The sequence below is a fragment of the Nannospalax galili genome, unplaced genomic scaffold (assembly GCF_000622305.1).
Source record: "Nannospalax galili isolate Female #2095 unplaced genomic scaffold, S.galili_v1.0 scaffold369, whole genome shotgun sequence".
Classification (NCBI taxonomy): domain Eukaryota; kingdom Metazoa; phylum Chordata; class Mammalia; order Rodentia; family Spalacidae; genus Nannospalax; species Nannospalax galili.
The window spans coordinates 1,822,216-1,849,370 of record NW_008360318.1 but is presented as its reverse complement, the minus strand read 5'-3'; the positions used below and the strand labels follow the sequence as shown (position 1 = coordinate 1,849,370).

General features: G+C 38.3%; 1 protein-coding gene across 2 annotated transcripts in view; it reads left to right on the top strand.

The window, feature by feature from the left end:
* Positions 1-27,155, top strand: part of Atp2c1 (ATPase secretory pathway Ca2+ transporting 1) — a 139,252-nt gene that overhangs the window by 25,356 nt on the left and 86,741 nt on the right. The window lies entirely within an intron of this gene.

Here is a 27,155-nt window from a genome sequence, read left to right as displayed (position 1 = left end):
GAGAGAGAGAGAGAGAGAGAGAGAGAGACAGAGACAGAGACAGACACAAAGAGAGAGGATCATCCTTTTTATTTTTATTTTTTGAAAACTAGGCTGCAAGGTGCTGGAAAAGATACTTAACAAATGACTGCGTTTTTCTCATGTATGTTTGGGTTTTTGAAATCAGTGTCTGGTACAAAGGAGCATGGCTGAGCTGCTGGCTGCTTCTGATAGGATTTTCCATTGTTGAGAATGTAAGCTTGATGTCTAAGTAAAACTACTAATTTTAAAATAGTCATTTCTTATAGATGCAGTAATGTGGTGTACTGTGGGAGACCTCTGGGACATTGCAGGAAATAGGGTGAGAGGCATGATTGTATTGCCCAGGTTTACTCTTGGATAATTGGTGGAAGACATTTTCTGAAATCTAAAAGTGTAGAACTGTAGAGGAGTTACACTGTCTAATTGGGTCTTGAGGAAAGCAGTAATGTTTTTTTCTGGTGGTATGGAGAATTGTTTTGCTGAACCTTTTTCCTGTTTTACAGATTAAGAAAGGCATATCTGTTTTGCATGAGACAATATTAAAGGCATTCATATGCTTGGTGTTAGCTAGATGAAGTGTCTTGAAGTAAAATCTAAAAGTGAATGTATATTTGTAGCTATTTTTGGTGTTGGCAGACGTAGGAGAGTAGCATTAGGGAGGTGGAGTCTTGGCTGCTGGCTCTCTTGATGTCTGAGAAGAGGAGCATGAGTAACCAATGACTGTCGGCTGAGGTGGAAGCATGGTGCCTGTTTGTGTCTGTGTTTTATGGCCACATGTGAATGATGTTTCATCATAATAGAAGATTATATGTGTCTTAAACTTGTGGCACTTTTTGCTCCATTTTTATCTCTTACTGTCATAGCACATTTTTTCCCATTTTAACTACTTTTAAGAGAACTTGTAGATAGCCTAGAAATTGTCTAATCAACTATCTTAAAATAGTTCGGCATTTCTTTTCATTTTACAGTTTGTACCTTCCTTTGACCTCTTGTATTAACAGCTCAGAAGTGTGAAGCCAAAATATATTCAAATCTTGCCCTAACTTAGTGTGTAAGACTTTAGGAAAAAGACTTCATCTTTGTTGAGCCTCTATTTCTTCAGCTGTAAATTGGGAATGATAATGTGCAGCTCCCCAAGCTGGGAAGATTGAGTGAGAAACCCTGCACAAATTCTCCTGGGTTGAGGAATGAAAACATGTAAGAACCTGGATTGCGAGCTAGACAACCTGGTTGGAGTGCTGTACTGCCATATTACTTGCCCTTGTGCAAATTATGAAAGCATTAACTTGAGAGCTCACTCAGCCAGTTTTTATCACCCTTCCTTTAAAACTAACCTCTGTCCTTATGAAAAGCAGAAAGAGCTTTGTCACAACTGATACTGAAATCATTATAAAAAGAATGTCTTTTAACAAAGTAATTTTAAAGGAGTCACTTGAGCTAATCCTTAAGATATCATTTAAGACATTACTTGTAACAAAGATGCAATTTAAACTTTGCCCTAGCTAACTTTACCAGTAAGCTATGGTATTCGATCTTTAAAACAAAATTCAGCCTTGTAAAACACATCATGGTTAAGCAAGAACTCAAAAGAAAACCAGATTTAAGCCTCAGGGGTGTGCTCCCTAGGAAACTTTTGTTTCATAATGTTTCAGTTAATAGAGCTCGATTCTGTTGACACTGAATGAATGCTAAGAATATTAAGACAAATCAGGGCTAAGGAGATAGCTCAGTTGGTAAAGTGCCTGCCTCACAAGCATGAGGACCTGAGTTCAGGTCCCAAGCAACCATGTAAAAGTAGCTAGAAGTCTACAACCCTAGGTGGGGAGGGGAAATGGAGACGTGAATCCCTGGAGATCATTGGCCTGCTCGCCTAGATGAATCTGTGAGCTTCTAGTTCAATGAGAGACCATGTCTCAGAATAAAGCTAGCTGGGAAGATACCAGAAATCAACCTCTGGCCTTCACACACACACACACACACACACACAAGAATATTAATATAAATCGAGTATTTAGGATTCAAGCATCAGAAGGCTATTGTGGGACTAGAGAGGTGGCTAGCAAGTAAAAAAGTACTTGCTAACAAACCTGATGACCTGAGTTTAATCCTTGGGACCCACATGACAGAAAGAACGAACCAACTCTCCCCAAGTTGCCCACTGACCTTCACATACATGCATGCACATACACACATTCATACATGCACACAGACACACATACAACAAATAAAATGTTTAAAAGTGCTAAAGACTATTGCTTGTGTACAATCGCTGCAGTATCTTCTGACAAATTGCTGCTGTTTAAAAAAATGCTCTTAAAACACAGCACACAATTCTTTCAGTTCATGGTTTTTTCGAGTACTGATTTAGAGACAATGCAAATAAAATAAGCTACATTTTCCATACCTAAACATGTGAAACACTTTTTATAAGCTAGAATAAAATTAAGGTGATTGCTTCTCCTTATAGTTTCTTCACAACTAGCCTAAAAAAAAATCTTCTTGAGACATTCCTAGGTGATTAACAATTTGAAATTGAGTTTTAAAAAAAATGTTTAAAGTATAACACAAATACCATCATTTTCAAATGGCATCTAAAGAAAGAGAGGGATTATTTTCTAGATGAAGCAATCCTTGAAACTGAAGATTATTACATTTCTCTTCACTAGTGAATGACACATTCAAACAATATTAGAGTTTCATGTGCATGAAAATTAGACGGATCGCTCTTTGGGAAAGGCCAGATTTGTTACAAAGACTAAATCCATTAATAAGAAAGAAAAAAACTTAAATTCTAGCTAGAAATGTCGTTTTTAATAAGTCATCTCTCTAAACATAACATCTTTTGTCTTTAGGCTTTAAGTTGCTGTTGACAAAAGTATAAATCTTAATATTACAAGTAAGTTATTTAAACTGTTGAGTTAGGTTACCTTGAGCTACATTTGTGAGGTGTTTATAAAAAGTCTGAAATGTATAAAGGTTAGACATTATAAGCAAGACAGTAATAAAAGGGATCAGAAGCATTATCATAAGGGGGCTGTAACTGGCATCTAGTGTGTCTCTACTTTTTTTCTGGCACAGCTATTAGAGACTGGGGGAGTTGGAATTATGTAATATACCTGTTAATTATAATTGCTTATGCAAAGTCTTTTGGCTTGACATTTGGTCATTTCATAAATATGCTGACCTTAAACATGTACCCCACTTCACCCAGGAGGAAAAACAGTAATTTAGCGTGATGTTTCTAGAATGACTTGGAGGCATCTTTGTAAAAAATTATTTTTATTTACTTACATGAAATTAGAATGCAGCAAGTACTCAATGCATTTGATGTTGTTAATATTGTTTGCTGTTCAGCCCTTGGTGGGAAAATTCAGAAGTGACAACTGAAGTAGAACAGTGGACATTTTTGAACATTGTCTTTTTGGGGCTGGTTATAATAGGTCCGGGAGTAGCTCCTTGGCTTTGCCTGCATGGGCAACCCCCTGGGTTGGACCCAGCCTGTGAGACAAGGAGGGTAGGCCTTTCCTGAAGACATTACTACAGTCATGTTTTAGGGCAAGGCTAACTTTGACACAGACTGGGATGTATCCTTACTCATCTGCTTACCTTTTACTTGCAGCACCCAAAAAGTAGCCTTTTGATGTTGTCACTTTATTTTTATGTGTTAGGATGACTTCCTCCTTCCCTCCCTCCCCAGCTCCCTCCTGCCTGCCAGCCCACAATTATTCCACTAGATTTTATTTGACTAATTTAATGTTTCTTTAGCAGATTATTTGATTTACATACCTTCATCTGAGTTGCTACAGTGGAGGCGATTCATGTTTTCTTCGGGAGGCTACCTTGTTTTGTGGAATGTCATTGCTGCATTTCCTCAGAGCAGGCAAAAACCTTTCATGCCTTGTGCCTGAAATAGCATGTAGCTCATTTTGTAATGACATGTAAACTAATCTCGTCTATGTCTTTTTCTTAATGCTTGTGAGGGCTGCTATTTACTTGGAGTTGATACCTGGCTTGTGAAACTAGTGCCTGTGATCCAGTGGGAAGCTCTGGCTTCCTTTTCACCTCAGAAAAAAAATGTGAACCTTGCTTGCTGACTGCTTTTTAAAAAATGAGTCTTAGAGGGCTGTGTATAGAGTGGGTTGAAATCAAGCCCCAGTTGAGTTAGAACAGGGCTCAAAGTGAACTCTTAAGGGCAGAGACCCTCAGGTTGTTCAATTGGAACAGGGCCTGGCACGTAGATTGTTGATTGAATGAAATGAAAAGTTGGCTTTTACTCCAACAGTGCTTCTCTGGTCTGCAGCCATATTGCACTCCAGGGAACGTTTGGCCCTGTCCAGAGACACTGTTGGTTGTAATACAGCTGTACAACATACAGCTGCAGCAGTGCTGCTGGTATCCAGTGGCTAGACACAAGTCAGCACCTCCCTCATCCCTCTTCCCTCAGCATTATTTGGCCCCCATGGTGCCTTTTGAGAAATGCTATCCTAGGCAGTCACTTCGGAGCCTTGGCTGCCTCCTTTCGGGTGCCTGCCTTGCTGAAGTTTGTCAGGTTAGAGGGCAGAGTATGTACTGGGGCCTAGTAGCTGAGCACTGCTAGGCACATGGAAATTTTCTTTTGACGTAGTTGGTGAAGAGATTTAGGGGAGATTTGGACACTGGTGTTTTAACTTAGTATTTCAAAGGCTTTACATATATTTCTGAACTTTGAGTTAGATGTCTAGGAAGCTTACAGTAGCTTTTTATGTTTTAGTGCTTCTCCCATGATTTTATCACATGTGATTTTACTTTGGTTTTGGATTTTAGTGTTTCATGATTTAGTAGCATTTATTTATAAATAATTATATTTCCGTAATTATATATGGAAAGCTAGATTAAAAATTTTACCTTCTGGTCACTGGGGTTCAATTCTTAATTGAACTTTTTATTTTTAGACTGTAAATACATTAGAATTATCTGTTGCTTTAAAAACTCAAAATTACTTGACAGTGACTTTACTGTTTTTTAAATCAAGGCTGAAGAATTATGATTTTTTTGAGAGTTGTGTGTGTGTGTGTGTGTGTGTGTGTGTGTGTGTGCGCGCCAGAGGTTGGGGTTGGTGTCTTCCTCTGTTACTTTCCACTTTATTTTTGGGAAAGGGTCTCTTACTGGAGCCTGCCATTTCTGCTAGACTTGCTTGTCAGTGAGCCCCTGGTACATGTCCGTCCCCCCCCCCCCCACTCAGCCACACCTGGCTTTATTTTTTGTGGGTGCTAGGGATCTGAACTCAGGTCCTCATGCTTGCACCGCAAGCACTTTTATTCACTGAGTCATTTTCCCAGCCCTCTGAACTGTTTCTTTGGGAACATGCCCGACTACCAGGGTCTGTGTGGTTCTTCTCTTTTTAACCATTTACAGATTCCAAATTGACACTTCTTTGGGATCTGACCCTGGTAGTCTGGCATATTCCAGCCATGGAATCAGACTCTTTAAAGGAGCTGGGATCATTGGTTGGAGAATTGTATCTAGAAACCAAGGTGTTAGTGCCAGGTGTGCTAAGTGCTGCTGAGGTACCATTGCTTATATGTCTCTTCTTTGGTTGAGTCAGCCAAATCATGTATAATATGATACCATAGTATGTTCTATTTCCTTACTGTCCCTTTTACATACTACTGTGAGTGGATACTTACGGCTCTGGTTCCAGTTTACTGCCTCACGGTTTACTCTAGGCTTCTCCCTCTTTAAACCTTCCCTTTCCTTGTTACTTCTTTAAAGGTGTCAGCCACAGTAATAACTGACTTACTCTGTCCTAATTCACACACCCATTATTTATTTTATTAAAAAATTTGTTATTTTTTCTTACATGTATGAATATATTGCCTGTATGTGTGAAAGTATACCTGTGTTGTACAGTGCTCCATGTGGGTGCTGGGGATTGAATCTGAGTCCTCTGAAGAGCAGCCAGTACTCTTAACTGCTAGACAGTCTCTCCAGCCCCTGAAAGTATTGTGTGTGTGTGTGTGTGTGTGTGTGTGTGTGTGTGTGTGTGTGTGTGTGAGAGAGAGAGAGAGAGAGAGAGAGAGAGAGAGGAGAGAGAGAGAGAGGTGCGTGTTTGGGCATATGTGCCATTTTACACATGTGGAGGCCAGAGGACAACTTTGTGGAGTTGATTTTTCCTTCCACCTTTACATGGGTTTTAGGGGTGAAACTCTGGTTCCCAGGCTTGTATGGCAGGTGTCTTTATCTGCTGAGCCATCTTGCTGGCCCAGGAAATACATTTTTAAAAGTAGAACACACTGTTTTGTCATTAGCTTTACAGTTCATAGGCACCTTTCTTCCCTAGCTACTTCAGTAATGTGTGCAATGAAAATGAGGTTCAACTTGTTACTGTTTGTGTTCTATTTTAGGTTCCAAACCTATTTTAGGTTATCGAACATCTTGATTTTAATTATTCCTTAAACCTTTTTGAAGTAAATGGTGACTGCTTCTCTCCTATTTATTTGTATAAAGATCTGTTCTTAAGAGGACTGCATTTGCTTACAGTTGGGTGGAACTGTAATTGCTGTGCCTACCACAGCAGTTAGGTTGGAAGGAGCTGTGCTTTGGCAGTGATTCCCTTGGGCTGGCTTGCTTGGTTCCTTAGTTACAGCTCTCCATCCTCCGCCTTCTACACTAGGGAGTTTCTGTCAGCTATAGTTCCATAACTGTCAGTGCCTGATGTCAGTTCCCCAGCTGAGTCTTTGCTCCTGAGTATTTTAGACCAGAGTCACCTTGGGTGAATGCTTATTGTTCCTGTTGCAGGAGTAAATCGTCATGTGTTTTGTAAACCTTATCCTTTACTTATTTTTAGAGATAATTCACATACCATAAAATTCTCTGTTTTAAAATGTGTAACTCAGTGTGTTTTAGTCTAATTCCAGAGCATTTGTGTTACTCCCCAGAAAAAACTAGCCCATTAGCATTCACTTCCTGTTCCTTCCTTTCCCTAGCTCCTAGCAACCATTTATCTCGTCTCTGTGTCTAGATTTTCCTATTCCGGAGCATTTCACATAAATGTAATTGTGCAAAAGACTTCTTTCAGTTTAGTGTGATATTTTCAGGCTTATCTATGTTGTGGCATATTTAGTGCTTTGCTTCTTTTCATGGCTAAATAATATGTTGTATGGTGTTGTATGGGGCATACCATATTTACTCATTCATCAGTTGATGGACATTGAGTTGTTCCTACTTTTGGGCAGTTGTAAGTAACATTGCTGTCAACATCATACAGATTTCTGTGTGAATAGGTATTTTCTGTTCTTTGGGCGCTGAGCCGTATGGTCGTCTTATGTCTAATTTATTGAAGAGAACTGCAGCAGTATTCACATAATTTTTCATTCCTTTTGTCAGTGCAGTTATTAAAGTACCTTCTCTACATTCTCTTCAACACTGTATTGTTTTCTTCTGTTTTAAAATTGCCATCCTAGTGGGTATGAAGTTGTTCTACATTCTGGTTTTGATGTGTATTTCCCTAATGACTAATGATGCTAAGTATCTTTTCATGTTTTTTTTTCAGCCATTTTGTATCTTTGGAGAAATTCAGGTCTTTATAGTTTGGTTATTTGCATTTTATTTTTCAGTTAAGATTTTATATATGTATATATATTATATGAGTTTTATACATATGTGTCATGGATACTAGGTAGAAATATAGCCTATACTTGTATAAGAGTTCATTGCACAAATATTTATTAGATCCTTATGAGAGACACTGTTCAAATACTCCCCTGTTCTGTGGGTTTTGTTTTTCTTTTCAGTTTCTTGATGGTGTTTTTTTTTCCTTGAATTTATCATAAATTTAAAAAATTTATCATAAATTAAAAAATACATGTATCAAACCATTACTGATAAAGTCGAGGAACATTTATGTTTTCTTCTAAGCATTTTGCAGCTTAGCTCTCACACTTGCTCATTTCTGAGCTAAGGTATGAGGAAAGAGTCCAGCTTTACCCTCTTTTGGGAAATTATTACCCTAGTCATGTATTAGACTGTTTCTTCACTGAGTTGTCTTTGTACCCTTGTGTAGTGTAAGTGATGTTTTGATCACTAGCTGGGTTCTGTTCCCTGGTAAATATGTTTATGTTGGTGCGGATACTGAATTGCTTTGACTACACAGCTTTGCAGTTCATTTTCATATGACGCCTTCAGCTTTTTTCGCCAGGACGGACTGTTTGGATTCCTTGCATTTCTGCCCGTCTGTTTCTGTAAAACGGGAAGCTAGAAGTTTTACAGGTAATATGTTGAATTGTCCTTTATTTTGAGATTCAGTATTCTTACATAGGTACAAAAATAAGGGCTCTTTGGGTATTTCATTCTGACTTTATTCTAGGTAACTGATAAAAAGGCTGTCAGAGCTTAAGTTCGCCTTATTTTATTCTTCTCTTTGCTTGCCTCCACAAAGAGTAACTTGGTTGGAGAAAAGATAAATTATTCAGTAAGTGATCTAAGACAGCAAGCTGACCTTAGGGAAAAATATAAAGTTGGAATGGTGAAGACTTAAAAAAAATAAGCATAATTGGGGCTGGAGAGATGGCTCAGCAGTTAAGAGCACTGACTGCTTTTACAGAGGACCTGGGTTTGATTCCCAGCACCCACACAAAACCAAACATAAGGTGGCTAACGACCATCCCAGCTCCAGTTCCAGGGGATCCAACGCCCTTTTCTGATCTCTGTGGGCATTGCATGACATGTGTGTGCTTACATACATGCGAACAATATACTCACATATATAAAATAAATAAAATATTAAAAAAAGTATAATGTGAAATCTCAAAATGAGTGGTGGGAAAGGCAGCAACAAACTGCAAACCAATTATACAGATAATTGAAATAGCTGATAGTTACTCTCCTTCAGAAGATTTTGCAACTCTATAAGCAATAGTAACTTGTAGGGGAAAAGCAAAAGATATGAAGCACTTCACAGGACGAGATTGCAGAAGGCCAGAAGAGTCAGGAAAAGGTGTGTTCAGTGTCAGTGAGGAAATGTACTTAACAAAGCAAATAGCAGCTGGGTGCTGGTACATTCCTGAGGCAGAGGCAGGAGGTTCGCTGATGCCAAGTCAAGGTCAGCCTGTGCTATGTAACTACACTGTGTGACTCCACGTCACCAAGGCAAATAAACAACTCCCTCCCAAACACTGGTGATATTTCTCCTCATCTGATTGGTCGCAGTTAAGAGTGTGGTGATGCCTAGTCTTGGCTAGGTCTCAGGTGACCTAAAAGCTCCTGACTGTTGACTGATTGGACACAATTCTTTGAAGATCAGTTTAGCCTTAACTATTAGAGTAACAAATATACCCAGCAGTTTTACTTCCAGGAGTGTAACCTGGACTTACACACACACAAAGAATTCTGTGCAGGGGTGTTTACTGCAGCAGTGTGTGCAGTAGCATACATGTGGTGACACAGGATTGAAGATGAAAAAAAAAGCAAATTGTAGTTGTGTGGTTCTGTTTGTAGTAAGAATAATGAAAATGAAACCAAGAGTACCTGTCCATATCTGCACGAAAAATGGCTGGCAGTTTGTAGAGAAGCAGTGACCAGGTCATTTCTGGGCAGTAGGACTGGGAAGCACACCACCAGCACATCATCTCAAACTCTTTCTTATGACTTGCTTTTTTTTGAAAGTGAGCACATTTTATTTTTGTAAACTGTCATTCAAAATGATGGTATAATTAAAATGATACTGCTCTTTAGTAATAAGAGATTTTCTGCCAGTTTATTTGTGTACATGCTCCATTGGTCTCCAGAGGTAAATGCATTTTTTTTGTGTGTGTCATTTATATTGCTCTACTGCAAATGGATTAGAATTAGCATTTGAATACAAATATTTTATAGCATTGAGAAGCTTTTACTTAATTCTAAAGCATTGTAAGCATGGGAGGAAAGATGAGTTATTAGTTGTAGATATGCTAGGGTATTTTTTTTTCTTCTTTGTTTTGATTTGGTTCGGTTTTTGTGGTGCTGGGGCTCCAGTCCAGGGCCTCGTGAATGCTAAACAAATGCTCTGTCACTGAGCAGAACCTGCAAGCCTGGTCGTGCCAGATTGTAATTCATCTGTGAAGAATATTTAAAACCAGCGTGCATTGAGCCAGATTGTGCCTCTGACGTTCCAGGCCATGCCCTGGAACTTGGGCTTTAGTTTAGAAGGAAACCGTTCGATAGCATCTCCTCTAAGGAGGCTACAAGGCAGTGCTGGAAGCTTTGTTTTTTGTGTACACTCCATACCACAAGCAAAAGGAGGCACTGAAATTCCCCTGAACTTTGCCAGATTAAACCTAAACTCTGAGGTTAGAGGAGGGACCAACTTCCTACTCCTTGTAAAAATGGTACCAATATTCTCTCCTAAGAATGGTTGGAAATCTTTATTTCTATTCATTTTATTTTTTCTTAAAATTTGTGTCTGTATATGGTGGGCGACTCTGAGTGCAGGTTAGAGGGATCAGATCCTCTGGACCTGGAGTTAACAGGCTATTGTGAACCACCTGATGTGGGTGCTGGGAACTGAACTCAAGTCCTCTGCAGAAGCAATATGTGCTCTTAACTGCTGAGCCATTTCTCTTTTCTATAACCATTTTAAAGGTTCCACTAATCTTTCCACCAAATCTTTCCATTAATCCTTTTAATTTTCTTTCTACTAATCTTAAAATCTTATTTCCAGAAATATTACTATAGTAATGCTATGTTTTAGAGCAGGTTCTGATAATGTGCTGAACTGAATATAGACCCCTGTAGGTGTGCATAGATTATTGTCAAGTGTTCAGAGCTCATTACTCTCTTGGCTTAAAAGCTGCCTTTTTCATAATACAATATAGGGCTTTTTTTTTTTAGCAGTGACTTCATAATGATGATGCTTTTACAGCTCTTTAAGTGGTGGACAAAGAGAGCTTACCCTGGTGTTCATCTGAATTACTGTTCTAGAGCCATAGCATCTGGTACTTAGTTGCTTTGTACATTTATCTGTATTAAGTATATGTATGCTTTTGCAAATGTGGAAGTGGAGATATATTGCCATTACACATTGGCTTAGCCTGAAAAGTTTGAATTTTATTTCCATAATGAAGCCTGTGTTGATGTCATCTTGGATAAGTATGTGGGTATTTATCCGAGTTGTTAATAAAATATTAAGCAGGATGCAGATTATCTGATTAATTTAAATACAGTGTAATTGTCAAGAAAGAGACCATTGAGAGTTAGACATTGGCTTAGTGTTTGGCCATACTACTTACTAGTTCTGTTACTTTATCTTGGGAAAATTATTCTTTTTTTTTAAACATATTTTACTTTTATTTTAGTGAACGAGTGTATTGCCTACATATGTGTAAGTGCACCCATGTTGTACAATGCTCACGGAGGTCACGGAGGTCACCTGGATTCATCTGGAACTGGAGTTATGGATGGTTGTTAGCCTCTATGTGGGTGCTGGGAATTGAACCCAAGTCTTCTGCAAGAGCAGCCAGTGCTCTTAACCATTGAGGCATCTCTCTGGTTGGGAAAATTATTCTTTAATTTTTAATTGCTTCACATATAACATAGGAAACATAATAATGCCTCTTTCAAAGAGTTTTCTAAACTGGCACTCTCTGTCCATACTGTACTCTGTTCACATTGGCACTCTGCGTCCACACTGCACTCCATGTCTTGAGTCCACACTAGCACTCAGCGGCTGAAATCTAAACTGCTCACTGCTTTCTTTACTGATGACTTTGACTGCTCTGTGTGTTGCTCTTTCTCTAACTGTATTATGGTAACATTATCATCTATTAGTTTGCCAAATCAATAGTTTTAGGCTTTTCAGATCGTTTTTTTTATTAATTTATTTATTTTGCTGGATGTCAAACCCATGGCTTTGCACATGCTGTACAGATATGTTGTCATTGTGCTACATTCCCAGTCCCAGTCCGATTTTTTTGATACTAAGGATTCAGAGTAATAAAAGCACCATATTTCTTTGCAGAAATATTTAAGGGTAAATGAAACTGTGTTGTGAAAGTTTTATAGTTATATTTTTGTTCTTTAGAATTTTAAGACTGAACACCATCCAGTAGTTTTAGAACTTCTGTCCATTTTGTGTTTAGTAGTACCAATTTGGCATGCCTTTTTTTGTTTTCTTTGACATGGTCTCCCTAGTCCCAGCCCACTGGAACTCACTCTGTGGACCAGGCTGGCCTCGATCTCACAGAGATCCACTTGCCTCTGCTTTCAGAGGCTTGGATTAAAGGTGTATACCACCATGCCTGACATTGGTGTATCTTTTAAAAACAATATTTTTACTTTATGTATATGAGTGTTTTTTTTTTAATTAGAAGAAACATTTCATTACAGCTTTAATGTACTCAATACAATTTCCAGAGCAAAGATACATTTCTTTCAAAAGTGGCTATAAAAGTTTTAGGTTCACAGTTGAATTAATACAGTTATACAATATTGAACTCAGTATATACCCTGTAAGACATAAAATTGAATGAGTTTTTAACCTTTGAAAAAGATTTCCATTTCATTTTAAAAAATATACCATTTCTTACAGAAAGACTCATTGGTTTTGCTAATAACACTTAGATATTGGTGCATGCGTCTCTAATCTGTATATATCTGATTATTACTAGTCATGGTCGGTTGCACTCGGATCCTTGGCACCCTTGAATGGATATAAAGTCATCGGGTAGATTTCAGTGGTAATGTTTATCACCTCTACTAATTAACATGACGTAAATTTTTATGCTTCCTCCTCAAATATAACTCATTTTTTAAATTTGTTAATTTTTTGTGTGTATATCACAGAGAACACCCCAAACAATCTTTATGTATATATTCACTTCCCAGATGGCACCTGCCCATAGGCCCCCCCCCCACCAGAGTCCTTATACTCTGTCATCTCTGCTACTGTCTGCTGTGGTGTCGGCACCCCCAGCCTTTCCCCACTACTTGTCCATCCTGTGAATCTAGTCAGCCTATCTAGAGGTCTTTGCTTTAGGAAGGTCAGCTGTTCCTCATCTAGCAGCAATCAGTTGTCAATATTCCTTTAGATAAGATTGGGGTCTGCTGTTCATTTTCCCAGTTTTATGCTGGATTACTATCTGGGAGTCTCTTGGGCCACCCTGGCCAACAACTCAAAGGAAGGTATCTCCTATCTGGCACTGTTGCTTGTTATGTAGCCTTTAATTATACATATGGACTCCTAAAAAATTTTATTGGTCCCTTTAATCTTTGGTTATACTTTCCTTTTGGGTGTTTAAGGCCATACAGTTGGCCCAGATAAACCAATTTATTTTTACTCTTAAGGCCATTTGAGGATCTGTTCCTCAGGGGTCACATGGGCTTGGGAGGAGCCCCTGGACCCTTTCTTTTACCAGTTACGTCTGTGTGAAGATAAGTCCTGCTTGACCATGGCTGGCTTCGCTTGGAAGCGTGGAGGAAATGATTCCTCTGTGTTGACCCTCCTCTTTGTTGACTGGACACTGGTTCAAGTCCATCTGGTGGGGTCTCCTTGGCCTCCTTGATCAAGAGGACAGGTGACTCATCACAGTTACAGGACATTTTGAGAGATGCTCATAGTCCCCTGGAACTAGTCGACCTAGGAGGGCAAGGAGCAAAAACTGTCCTTTATGTCCCTCTGATCAAATTATTATAGGTCTCAAAGTATGTCTGTTAAACATCGGCCAGTCTGATACTTTTAATTACCATGTAAGTGTTTTGCCTGCATGTATGTAATTGCACCCATGTCATGCAGTGTCTGAGGAGGCCAGAAGAAGGCGTTGGATCTCCCGGAAGTGCAATTATGAATGGTTGTTAGCTGCCATGTGGATGCTGGGAATTAAACCTAGGTCCTCTGGAAGAGCAGCCAGTGCCATTTAACTACTGAGTGGAGTTATCTCTCCAGTTTGGGGTGTCTTTTTTTAAAAATTATTATTTTAAAAATATTTTATTATTTTTATTTTGTGTCTGAGTGTATTGCCTGCATGTATGTAAGTGCACTCGTGTCATGCAATGCCCACAGAGGTCAGAAGAAGGCATTGGATTCCCTTGGAACTGGAGTTACGGACTGTTGTCAGCTGCTAATTGGTGCTGGGACTCAAACCCAAGTCCTCTGAAAAAGCAGCCAGCGCTCTTAACCACTGAGCCACATCTTCAGCTCCTTTATTATTTTTATTTTTACATATATGAGTGTATTGCTTGCATATGTGTATGTGTACCCATGTTGTGCAGTGGCCTCATAGTCAGAAAAGGGCATCGGCTTCCCCTGGAACTGGAGTTAGGGACTGTTAGCCACCATGTGGGTGCTGAGAATCAACCTGGGTTTTCTGCAAGAGCAACGGGTGCTCTTAGCTGCTGAGATACCTCTCCAGCCCCAGTTTGGGGTGTCTTATATTAAAGAAAGGATTGGAGGTTAACGTCTATATTGTAGATGTGAATTACCAACAAAGAGACACAAACTGTCACACAGTTGTCTAGGAATGAGTTGCACACTTGATTATACTTTTGATTGCCTTTCTCCTTTAGCATTTATCTCTTTCCTGAGACATACTTTGAGTGTGGGAACATGAATTTTAGTAGAAGTCCAAATCCAAAGATAGAACCACACATAGTCCGCAGTTGTGGAATAGAATGTGGAGCAAATGGAACATAAGGAACAATATAGATCAGGAAAGAGAGGCTTAACTATGAACTCATGGGATCATTCCCTCTTTATTGTTATTATTTTTGTTTTTGTGTGCTGAGTGTGCACACGTGTGTGTAGGTGTGCTAGCCCATGGGGGCGGGTGTGGAGGCAAGAGATTGATGTTTTCCTCAATTGCTTCTCCACCTTTTTATTTTGAGACTGAGTCTCTCACTGAACCTGGAGCTTCTCATTTTGGCCAGACTGACTGGCCAGTGAATACTCGGGGTGTTTCACACCCCAACATTGGGGTTGCAGATGCATACCTCCTTGCTGGCTTTTATTATGGGTGCTGGGGATGTGAACTCAGTTCTTTATGTACACACAGCAAGTACTTTACCCACGGAGCCATCTCCTCAGCCTCTTTATTCTTAATTATAAGAAAGCACGGCTTTTGATCAGGGATGACATAGAGTTAGTTTCAACAGTAAAAGAAAAAGTATGGTTTGTTAGCTTAATTTTTCATATGTCCTTCGATTTCCTGCTACCGTGAACCACCTGTGTGATATGCATGGTTAGTACTGGTCTGTGTAACTTCTAGTTCTGATAGTCAATGAGTTTACCGTGTAGTAAGGGAACATGTGTCTGGATTTGTTGTGATTGGTAAGGGGTATTAGGAGAAAAATCATTAACCCAGGATAGTGGAGAGATCACAAAAGGATTAAGACCTGAAAGCTTAGTGGGTAATGGGTGTGCAGGCATGTTTCTCACCTGAGAAATGTGCTGCTGACATTGAAGGCAGAGGAGCTGGGTAGTGGACCTCCCGTGCAGGCTACATAGTCTCCAAAGTGTGATTTGGGATTTGATACCAGTCAGCTGTAGGGCATTTTAAGTCAGTTCGTATTAAATAAATGAGTTATTGTACTAGAATTTGTGAAGGCTAGCATTGGGCCATGTAAAGTAGCATTTTACTAATTTTTTTGGTGCTGGAGATGGAACACAGCCTCATATTAGCTTCTTCTGGTCTCCTATTTGGTAGCATTTTTTTTGTTTTTCAGTGACATTCATGGAAACGATCGGAACAATGATTTATTTGCAAGAGAGGATTAGAATATTTTTGTTAATAGTAGAGTTAGCGTATTTTAATTTTTTTGCTTTACAAAATCATCATGTGCCAGAAAATGTAATACTGGTTTGTTTTGCTTGGGAGAGAAACAGCTGGTTACCAGTATAGGCACGATTCAGATTGACTGGTTAACGAAGGGAGAACTGTTTTAGATTGTTTTCTGTGTAACCTGACTTCACAGTCCCAGGCTGCTTCTCTTTTTATTGCCCGTGAAGCATGCTTCTGGCGTTTTCTTGCCTGATTATCATTACTTCTTGCCTGCCTTTCTTATGTTTGAGATTGGCTTTTCTTTTTTTTTTTTTTTCGGAGTTGAGGACCGAACCCAGGGCTTTGCGCTTGCTAGGCAAGCGCTGTACCACTGAGCTAAATCCCCAACCCCAAGATTGGCTTTTCTAGACATGGCTTTTGTTGTTGAGTACAGACTGAATTCATTTTCTGGATTGTGTCCTTGAAGTGACCACAGTCATTCATTGGTTAGCAGAAACAGTACAGTGGTGACTCTTATAGAGAATAAACTTTACTGAGTAAAGGGTATTTTTCCTCCAAACAAATTAATAATATGAGCTTCTTTGAATTGGTTTGTTTTATGTGAGTCAGACATAATTTTAAGTTGGATTACACATGGTTTACAATTCTATTCAACAGACCACAGGTGGGAATGACTGCCAGAGTCTGTTTCAGGATCTTGATTAAAGAGCCTTTGGAACTGGAGTTTCAGGCAGCTCTGAGCTGCTGATGTGGATGCTGGGAACTGAATTTGGGTCCTCTGCAAGAGCAGTATGTGCTCTTAACCGCTGAGCCATCTCCAGCCCCTGAAATATAACACTTCTATTTTACTTGGATATTTTTAAAAGATGCTAAAACTTGGAAGCAGATAGGAGAATTTCTTTTACTTGCAAAATGTTTTCATAAACATACTTTATTGTGGTAAGAACACAGTGTGAGATTCGCCTTGTTAACAGAATTCTAAGTGTACATTTGTTGATTATAGACACATGTCATGCAGCAGATTTCTAGAATTTATTCATTTTTGTCTCACTGAAACTCTATACTCTTTGTCTAGTAACTCCCAATTTCCCTTTCCCCTTCCCGAGCCCTGGTAACCACCAGTCTGCTCTTTGATTCTCATGAATTCTATTTGAGACTGATCATGTAAGTAGAATCATGTAGCATTTTTTTTTTTGTGTGTGTGCGCTCCTTGGCCTTATTTCACTTTCAGGGTTTGTGTTCTGACATTTTGCAGAATTTCCTTTTTTAGACTGAATGACATTCCACTGTATGTACATACCACATTTTCTTTTTATCTATTAATCTGTTGATAGACTTTTAGGTTGTTTCTATACCTGTCACCATCACATTATGAGTAGCACTGCAAAGAACATCAAAGAATAATATCTTTGACATCTTAATTTTAATTTTTACTAATAAATACTCAAAAGATGAGGTTACTGGAATACTCTTAAATTAATAAAATTTAATTTATTTTTCCTGATTGTGGCTATACTATTATGTGTTCATATTGTAGTCGTTACTTTTGTGTGACTGTGACCAAATACTTGACATAAGCAGCTTATAGGAGGAAAGATTTATTTTCACCCTTGGTTTCAGAGGGGTCAGTCCATAGTCCTTGGCTCCATGAATCACAGTGGTAGGAGCATGTGATAGTGGAGGCTGTTTACCTCACTGCTGACAGGAAGCAGAGAGAGCCAGGTGGAATTAAGGATCAAATGTAACTTTCTGAGTTATGCCCTCGGTGACATATTTATTTCTACCATGGCCTGCCTCTAAAGATTCCAGAACCTTCCCAAACATCACCATGAGCTGGGTACCAGCCTTTAGTACACAAACCAGTGCAGACATTTCCTATTTCAGCCATAACACCAGCAGTGTTGGGGGTTCTAATTTCTCTCCAGCCTAATTGACAGTTATATGCCCTGTGTCATCTTTATAGGTGTAAGATATCTCATTATAATTTTGATTTGTGTTTGCCCAGTTATTAATGATAGTGACCATCTTCGTGTGTATTGGCCATTTGTGTATCTTCTCAGAGAAAAGTCTGTTCATGTGCTCAGCTCATTTTCTGTTGAGTAGTTGTGATTCTTTAATCCATTGAGTTGTAAGAATTCTCTATGTATTTATAGGTTAACCCATTGCAGATACAGTTTAAAGGTATTTTCTCTTATAACACAGGCTCTCTTTTCACCCTGATATTTTTCTTCTCTTTGCTTTTAGTTCTTGATTTTTAGTTTGATATAGTCCCACTTGTTCATTTTTTGTTAACTTTTATTTTTGATTCACGAATTAATTGTCAAGACCGAAGTTTTCTTTTAAGAGTTTTATAGTTCCAGGTCTTCTGTTTGAGCTGTGATTGTGTTTTTATAATACTTGTATGGTGGAAGATGAAGGGTAGATTTATTTCCCATGACCCTTTCTCATTGTATATTTTTGGAATTTTTGTTAAAGTTTATAGTATAGTCACAGACTGTTCTGTTTTCATTTTACCCATTTCTTTTAGGTTGTCCAGTGTGCAGTCCCTCCCCCACTTCTTTCTTTTTGAGACAGGGTCTCCCATCATCTGGCTGACCTTTAAGCTTGGTATGTAGCCAAGGGTGACCTTGAATACCTGCTTTTACTTCTATTTTCCTGCTTCTACTTTAAGAGTTTTGTGCATGCTAGGCAAGCACTCTACCAACTGAGGTATATCTTCAACCCTACTTTTTCTGTTTTCTTGAAATGTGAAGTCAGGTTGTGTGAGATCTTCCTTTTTAAATGTAGGTATTTATTGCTATGAACTTCCCCCTTAGTACTGCTTTTGTTATATCCCATAAATTTTGGTATCAGATTTATGAACTTTGACAGTAGCATGTACATAATTGATTTGTAACCGCATTGTTGAAGAAAAAAAAAAGTACAAACTTAACTGTAAAGTATACCAGGAAGGACCTTCTTTTAGTGAAGGTATAAATAGAATTTTTTGTTCAGAGATAATTCAGCAAATAGAGGTGAACTTGATAAGGGTCAGTGATCCTATTTTTGTTCCTTGCATTTCATAATAGGGTAAGAAATGAACTGTGTCAAAAAAAGAGAAAACAAGAATTATGTATATCAGTGTAGAGAAGTTGCCAACATTAATACTAGGATTAAAGGGGCTAAATGGTTCAGATGTGCTACCGTGTAGGACATTATTGATTGTATATTGGACTAGATCAGTAGAAAGGAAGGTTGGTGAGATTTTTGTTAGATTCTTTACTATTTTTACCTTTTTTTTTTTTTTAATTTGAAGAAAGTATTTAGCATTCTGGTAAACATGAATTACCAGATAAACTTGGGAAATGGAAATGCGTACTTCAGGAGAAGGAGAATTGGATTGAGAGTGAGAGAATTAAATTTAGGCTAGGGAAGCAAATACCAGGACATTGGAACCACTGCATGTTGTGCTTTTTAATTTGGAAGCCAACCTTCACCAATGTGTAAAATGAAGAATAACCCACAACTTTGAGGGTTTTTTTTGGTGGGGGGGATACTTCAGGATGTCTTGAGTCTGGTAGGTGAATTCTACAAGTTTAATCTCTAAGGAGTGGGGCAGATGTACTAACATTCTTTGTATGTGTACTGGTTTGTTTCTCCACTGCTATGACAAAATACTCTGACTAATACCAACTTGGGGAGGAAAGGGTTTATTTATCTTACATCTCCTGGGTCACAGTTCATCAGGAGCCCAAGGTGGGAACTCAGGGCAGGAACCTGGAGGCAGGAGCTGAAGCACAGGCCATGATGGAACACTGCTTACTGACTTGCTCCCCTGGCCCCTGCTCAGCCTGCTTTCTTATGTAACACAGGCCCACCTGCCCAGGGGTGGCACCACCCACAGTGGGCTGGGCTCTCCCACATCACTCAGCAATCAAGAAGGTGCCCCATGGACATGGCCATAGTCCAGTCCAATGAAGGCAATTCCCCAATTGAGGCTCCCTCAACCCAGGTGTGTCAACTTGACACTGAAGCTGTCCAGCACAGTATGTATAATGGTTATACTAATTTAAAAATACTGGGAATGTTGGAGGGGAGGGAGTGGACATGGATGTGATTAAAACACCTTATATGCATGTATGAAATTCTCAATAAAGTTTTTGTAAAAGTTAAAAAAAAAGAAAATATGTGACATTTAGGGGCAAATGCATGAATCGGAGATAACTTGGATTATTATTTTGGAAATTAAAACTTGCTTACTACCATAAAAAAAAAAATACTGGGAATGAGGGTACTTTGACATCTGTTCCGATTTGTATCCCCTTTATCTCCTTCACTTACTGTTCTAGCTAAAACTTCAGGTACTATATTGAACAGGAATTGTGTGAACATCCTTGTTTTGTTCCTAATTTTAGTGGAAATGCTTTGAGATTTTTCTCTAAGTATAATGTTGACTGTGTACTTGTATATTTCCTTTCTTATATTCAGATTTGGCCCCTGTATCCCTAGATATTCCATGACTTTTATCATGACTGGATATTGGATCTTGTCAAAGACCTTTCTGCATCTCATGAGATGATCACATGGTTTCTGTATTGAGTCTGTTTATGTAGTGGATTACATTTATTGATTCATACATGTTGTACCCCTTGCATCTCTGAGATGTAGCTGACTTGATCATAGTGGATAATCATGTGCTCTTGCATTTGGTTTGCAGGTATTTTATTGAGAATTTTTGTGTCTCTGTTTATCAGAGATGATGTGATTGTATACATAAAAGACCTCAAAGATTCTACCATAAACCTTTAAAAGTGCTGCTAAACACATTCATCAAAGTAGCAGGGCACAAAATTTAACATACAAAAATCAGTAGTCTTCCTACCAACGCAAACATACTGAAAAAAAATCGGGGCTGGAGCAATCACTCAGTGATTAATAGCACTGGCTGCTTTTGCAGAAGACCCGGGTTCAATTCCCAGCACCCACATGGCAGCTAACAGCCATCTGTAACTCCAGCTCCAGGGGATCTGATGCTCTCTTCTGACCTTTGTGGGCATTTTATGCAAGGTGCACTTACAAACATGCAGCAAAATGTTCACGCACATAAAATGCAAATGAATTTCCAAAGAATTCAAAGACTTGTATAATAAAAACTTTAAGACATGGGCAAGAAATTGAAGAAGATAACAGAAGATGGAAAGATTTCCCATGATCATGGATCAGTGGGATTAATATTATGAAAATGGCCATCCTGCCAAAAGTAATCTACAGGTTCAATGCAATGCCCATTTAAATTCTAAGAAATTGGAAAGAATAATCTCAAATTTTATATGAGAACACACACAAATCAGATTAGCTGATCAGTTCTAAACAAGAGCCGTAGGAGAGCTGGAGGCATCACCATCGCTTGATTTCAAATTTGACTACAGAGCTATAGCAATAAAAACAGCATGGTATGGGCATAACAACATTGATCAATGGAATAAAATTGAGGACACAGATTTAAGTCCACACGTTCATAGTCATCAGATTTTGGACAAAGGGGCCAAAACACAAACAGAAACAAAACAGCACAAAACCCCAACAGATATTGGAGGAAATATGATATGGTCATCAAATGGTGCTCCTCAAACTGGATAGCTGTATGTAGAAGAATGAAACACTGGATTCCTATCTCTCACTCTGCACAAAGCAACTCAACAAGGACCTCAACATAAGACCTGATAATCTGAATCTGATAGAGTAGAAAGCAGGGTGTGTATGTATGTGTACATACACACACATGCATGCATGCACACACACAGTGGAACTTGTAGGCAAAGGAAAGAACTTTCCAAACAGGACCGCTGTAATTCAGGCATTAAGTCCAACAATTGACAAATGGGACCTCATGAAACTAAAAAGCTATGTACAACAAAAGAAACCATCATTTGTGTGAAGAGGCATCCTACAGAATGGGAAAAAGTCTTTACCAGCTATGTAGCTGACAAAGGGTTGTATCTGGAATATCCATAGGACTCAAAAAGCTAAACATCAAATACCAAGTAATCTAATTAAAAATAGGACAAGGAACTAAAAGAGTTCTGAAAAAAATTGAGCGCAAACGAACGAGGACTATTTAAAGATGTTCAGCATCTTTAGCCATCGGGGAAATGCAAATTAAAACTACTTTGAGATTTTATCTTACCCCAGTCAGAATGATTAAGATCGAAAAAAACCAAACAAACAAACAAAAAAAAAAAAACAAAGATGACAATGCTGGCAAGGATGTGAAGGAAGGAGAACCTTTATTCACCGTTGGTGGGAGTTCAAACTGTTGTAGCCACTACGGATATCAGGGTGGAGGTTCCTCAGAAAGCTAGAAATAGGTGTGCCACAATGATCCAGCCATACCACCCTTGGGCACATACCCTCCTCTAGAGATGCCTGCTCTTCCATGTTTGCTTTGAATCTTTAGATCTGTGTGTTTTCAGTTGGATGGAACAACACCCAAGAATATTTGGGGAACACAAATTAGATTCAGTAGGCCTGTAAAAAAGAAAAATAATAGTAGAAGTAATGAAGTTGGGGGAAGAGTCTGAATATGATCAGAATACATTGTATGAAACTTTTAAAGTATCAATACAGAATTTTTTTTTAAATTGGTGATGTCTACCAGAGGAATAAACCAGATAGAATTGGCTAATTACTAATTAGTAAATGTCAAATATAAATTCTTTATGATTGGGAAGGACAATAGTATCACTGAATCTCTCTCTCTCGCTCGCTCGCTCGCTTTTTTTTTTTTTTTAACCCCAGCTGTCCTGCAACTCGCTTTGTAGACCTGTCTGGCCTTGAACTCATAGAGCTCCACCTGCCTCTGCCTCCCAAGTGCTGGGACTAAAGGTGTGAGCCACCACTTCAGGCTTGAATCTCATTTTTTGAGTAAATATTAAATAGCCATTTTAGCTCTAATGAGTACAATTCAGTTACATCAGATTCATAATTCTTTGTAAATATTACTATTGTTTCCTTGTTTCCAAAACTTTTTATCCCTCTAAAGAAAAGCTCTGTACTTATTAAGCAGTAACCCTCAGTTCTGCCCCTTCTTAGTACTGCTGTACTTTCTGTCTCTCAGTTTGATTGCTCTAGATAGTTAACTTAAGTAGAATCTTGCATGTGCATATGTCCTTTTTTTTGTCTGGCTTTTCATTTCACCAAGCGTGTTTTCAGAGTTTATCCATTGTTATACCATGTGTCAAAACTTTCTTGTTTAATGAATGAAATATCCTAATGTATATACCATCTTGTGTTTATTCATTCACTGTAGCTAAACACTGGAGTTATTTCCATTTTTTTGACTATTAAAAAAATGCTACAACGAACATTGGAGTACAAGTGTTGGCTTTCTTTTTAATGGTATTCCTCAGTTGGCCAGGTTCTCTGGTCTTGAACTTGTGCATGTAAATGATCCTCCTTCCTCAGCTTCTTGAGTAGCTGGGACCACAGACTGTGTGCCACCATGCGTAGCTTCTGTTTAACTTTAAAAGAAACAGCAAATTGTTTTCTGCAGAGATAATGTCATCTTACCTCCTCCCTAACAGTACACATACATACAAGGGTTCTGATCTTTCTGTCTTTCTAATACTTACCTTTTATTCATCTGACAATAGCCGGCAGAAGTAGTAGGTGATAGCTCATGTGGTTTAGCTTTGCATTTAATTAGTGAATTTGAACATCATTTCATAGTCTTATTAGAAGTTTTTATATCTTCCCTTTCTAATGTTCTATGAATAATGCTTATTTGAATCCTTTAGTCACTTGTAAATTGGGTTACAGGTCTTCTTGTTTGTTGATGGAGGGATTGAAGTCAAGGCATTTTACCACAAAGCCACATACCCAGTCTAGTGGCTTTTGTTAGTGAGTTTCAGGAGTTCTTTACATATTCTGGACATCACACTCTTATTAGATGAAAGATTTGCAAATATTTATCTTCTGTAGGTTTTCATATTTTTGGTAATGTGTGATGCACATAGGTTTTAGATTGAAGTTCAGTTTTATCAATTTTTTTTCTGCTTTGATTTAGGAATCCATTACCAGATCCAAGAGTATGATTTATGCATGTATTTTCTTTTAAGAGATTGTGTGGGGTGAAAGTGGAACTCAGTTTAGTGGTAGAGCTTGCATATGAGTTTGAGCCCCAGTATCTCCCCTCCCTAAGAAAGTTACATGATTTTCTTATATTTAGGCTTTTGATCTGCTTTGAATTAATATTTGTGTATGGTGTAGCCACTGTTAAGTGGACTTTTTAGTTATGTCTAAGATAACTTTTCAGTGAAGATCTCTCTGCGTGTGTGTGTGTGTGTGTGTGTGTGTGTGTGAGAGAGAGAGAGAGAGAGAGAGAGAGAGACTATATGAGCTGAGAACTTTGTGCATGCTGAGCAAATGCCTCATGACCGACCTGTGCCTGATCCTTGTATTGTTATATTGGATAATTATTATCTAAAGTTTACCTTGTTTATTATTTTGTCGTTATTGTGTTTAATTATTGAATACCATATGGTTAGTAGTCCTAAGTGTTACCATTCTTTGTTAAAATACTTCTTCATTCTTAAGAATGAGTCAAAATACGGGGACAGTCTGAGAAGGAATTGCTCAATTTTATTATAAAATGAAAATTTTGCATTGTAAAACGAAGCAGTGCAGCTAAGTGTAAGGAGATGTCTGTAACATATCACAGATAAAGGGTTAAGGTCCCTAATATGGAAAGAGCTCTAAATTTGAAAAAATCTGATGTTGAAAATAGATAAAAGATAATTTCTGTAAAGATTAAAATCACCTCTATATGTAAGAGAAATATTTCAGACTTAAAAGGAAATGCAAGTTAAAATATGTTAATATTTTTTAGCCTACGATACTTAACAAAAGTTAGAAGTATAGCAATAGATCCTGTTGGCAAGGAAAACAGGCATTTTAAGATGGCGAACTAGTACAATCCTTTTTGAAGAGAATTTGGCAAGATTCAGCAGAGCTCCACAGCTGACATTTGCCATTTGTCCCTTTGGCTTCTCTTCTGGATTTTTTTTCCTCAAGTCATACCTCCAACATGAAATGCATGTTTCATGGATCATTGATTGCAGTGGTTGAAAAAATTATGACTAATTGCATATTACACAATTACAAGGGTAAAGGAGATGTTGGAACAGCTGAATGATGTCGGATGTATACTATTAGGAAGAAACCAAAGTATCTGCACTCTGTTTTCCTAAATCAGAGAAGAGGCTCACTTGATAAAAGGTTAATTCAGGCACTGGGGCTAAGAAAGTACAAATATAATCTTGGAACATCTGTTCCAGAAAGTAAGGAAGTACTCAAAAATTGATGAGCACGAGTGAGAAGGATTTATGAGCCAGCCTTTTCAAGGCTCCCTGTGGCCACAACTGGAACATTTTAAACAACAGAATGATTGTGTAGTGTAACTTATAGAATAATAGGAGATCAAGGACATAAAAAGTGGCTCTATGTGTGGACACACACAGAGATAGGAAAGAAAGCCGTTTCTTCTTACGTTAGGGATTCCATGTAGTTGATGTAGACAGAACAATTAGATCAGATCAGAATACCTCCATATAAGTGTTTACTGTTTCCAAGAGTTGGGTATTGAGCAAAAGTATGATAAAGCAAAGACTATTTTAAATAGTCTCAAAGTAGCTACATCATACTTACTAATTACAAATCCAAAGATAGTAACTTGATAGTAGGAAAAAAATCTCAGATGTAATTTGAGCCAGGTGACCAAAATTCACATTATTAACAATGGAACAATCACAGTGTGTTAGTACGCATGGGCTGCTGCGTGACATAAACAGAAATTACTTTCCTACAGATTTAGAGGCTAGAAGTTAAATGGTTATAGCCTTGGTTCTGGTCAGGCCTCTCTGCCAAGATAAACATCTTCTTGCTGTGTCTTCACATGGCCTCTCTTCTCTGTGATTGTACTTAACGCTGTCTCTTTTTTTGTAGGGTTCCCAGTCCTGTCCTATAGGTCCGGGACCCCACTCATATGACTTACTTAGCCTTAATTACCTCCTTAGTGACTCCATTTCTAAATATGATAGCATTGGAATACAATCAACAGTCACATTGAAAGTTAAGGCTTTAACATATAAATTTTGCAGGGGCAAAGGGATGCCATTTATTCACTAGCAAACATACTGTGCCTTTTGCTAGGATGTTCTGAGAAGAATACACCATTTCTTGATTGGCATTCCCTTCAGAATGCATCACCTGAATCTAATGAGAAAAAACTAAATCATACTTTGTAAAATTCTACAAAAATAATCTTGCTTCTCCTCCTCCTCCTCAAAAAAAAAAAGTGGATATGAAAGATAAAAGAACTTAAGGAATTTTTTCAATTTCAGTAAGAGAAACTTGAGACCCTGGGTTGAGTTTTGAGCACAGTTGTTTAAACCAAGATCCAAGTAACAACCTCCATCTCCCAACCTAGCTTGGTTGACATATCTTTTAAATGTTCTTATAGTTTATAGTTTGAAACTGCCTCTCTTTTTCTTGTAATTTATTTGTTGGCAGAACATGTTGATTGTTCTTTAGACTTTCCCACAGTCTATGTTTGGCTGAATGCATTCTTTTGAAGTAGATTATTATGTCCCTCTAACTCCTGTATTTCCTGTAAATTGGTGCATATAGAACATTATGACTGGAGAGATAAAAAATAAAAAAGACCTATTCCTGGAACCCACTCATCCTTAGGACCCCTCTGTGGATTCTGATCTAGTTGGTCTGGATTTCTGACCATAGGAATTGAGAAACAGACTTCCCAGGTGACTCTTAATGTGCAGTCAGAGATAAACATTGCTCTAGATATAGTTTGAGAATCAGCACATTCTATCTTGCCCGTTAGATTGTAGGACTGAATTTTTATGTTAGTAATTTGGCAAATGCAGTTGGTAGGACGTCTGTCAGCTTGAATATTATAGGTATATGTGGCATATAGGAATATTTTGATTTCCTTATGTCTGTAGATATAACCTCCTTGGCTTGTTCATTATTCCATAGGAATGTGTTCACATTGCCTTCACCTGCTGTGCTAGCAGGTGCTTCATTGGTTAGGGCCGAACGGAGACCCTCTTCTAATGAGACTTGTTTCTTCCAAGAATCTTGCTGACTTCAGTTCAGTTCTTGAAGAGCCTCACCAGAGACACTGATTTTCTTGTTGCTACATCTGCCAATAAAATAATGTTTTGGTGGTTATAAACCTTAATCTCTGCCCTTTTAAAGTTGAAGTGTTTAGGTTTTCCTGACCCTTATAGAAAATGTTCATAATTTACAGGTAATAAAAGTATTTTTCTGATGAGTATCTTGTGCTTCCAGTGGAAGATCACTTAAAAGGTGTAAGTCAGCTTCAAGATAATAGTGCTCTTCTGTTTGCTG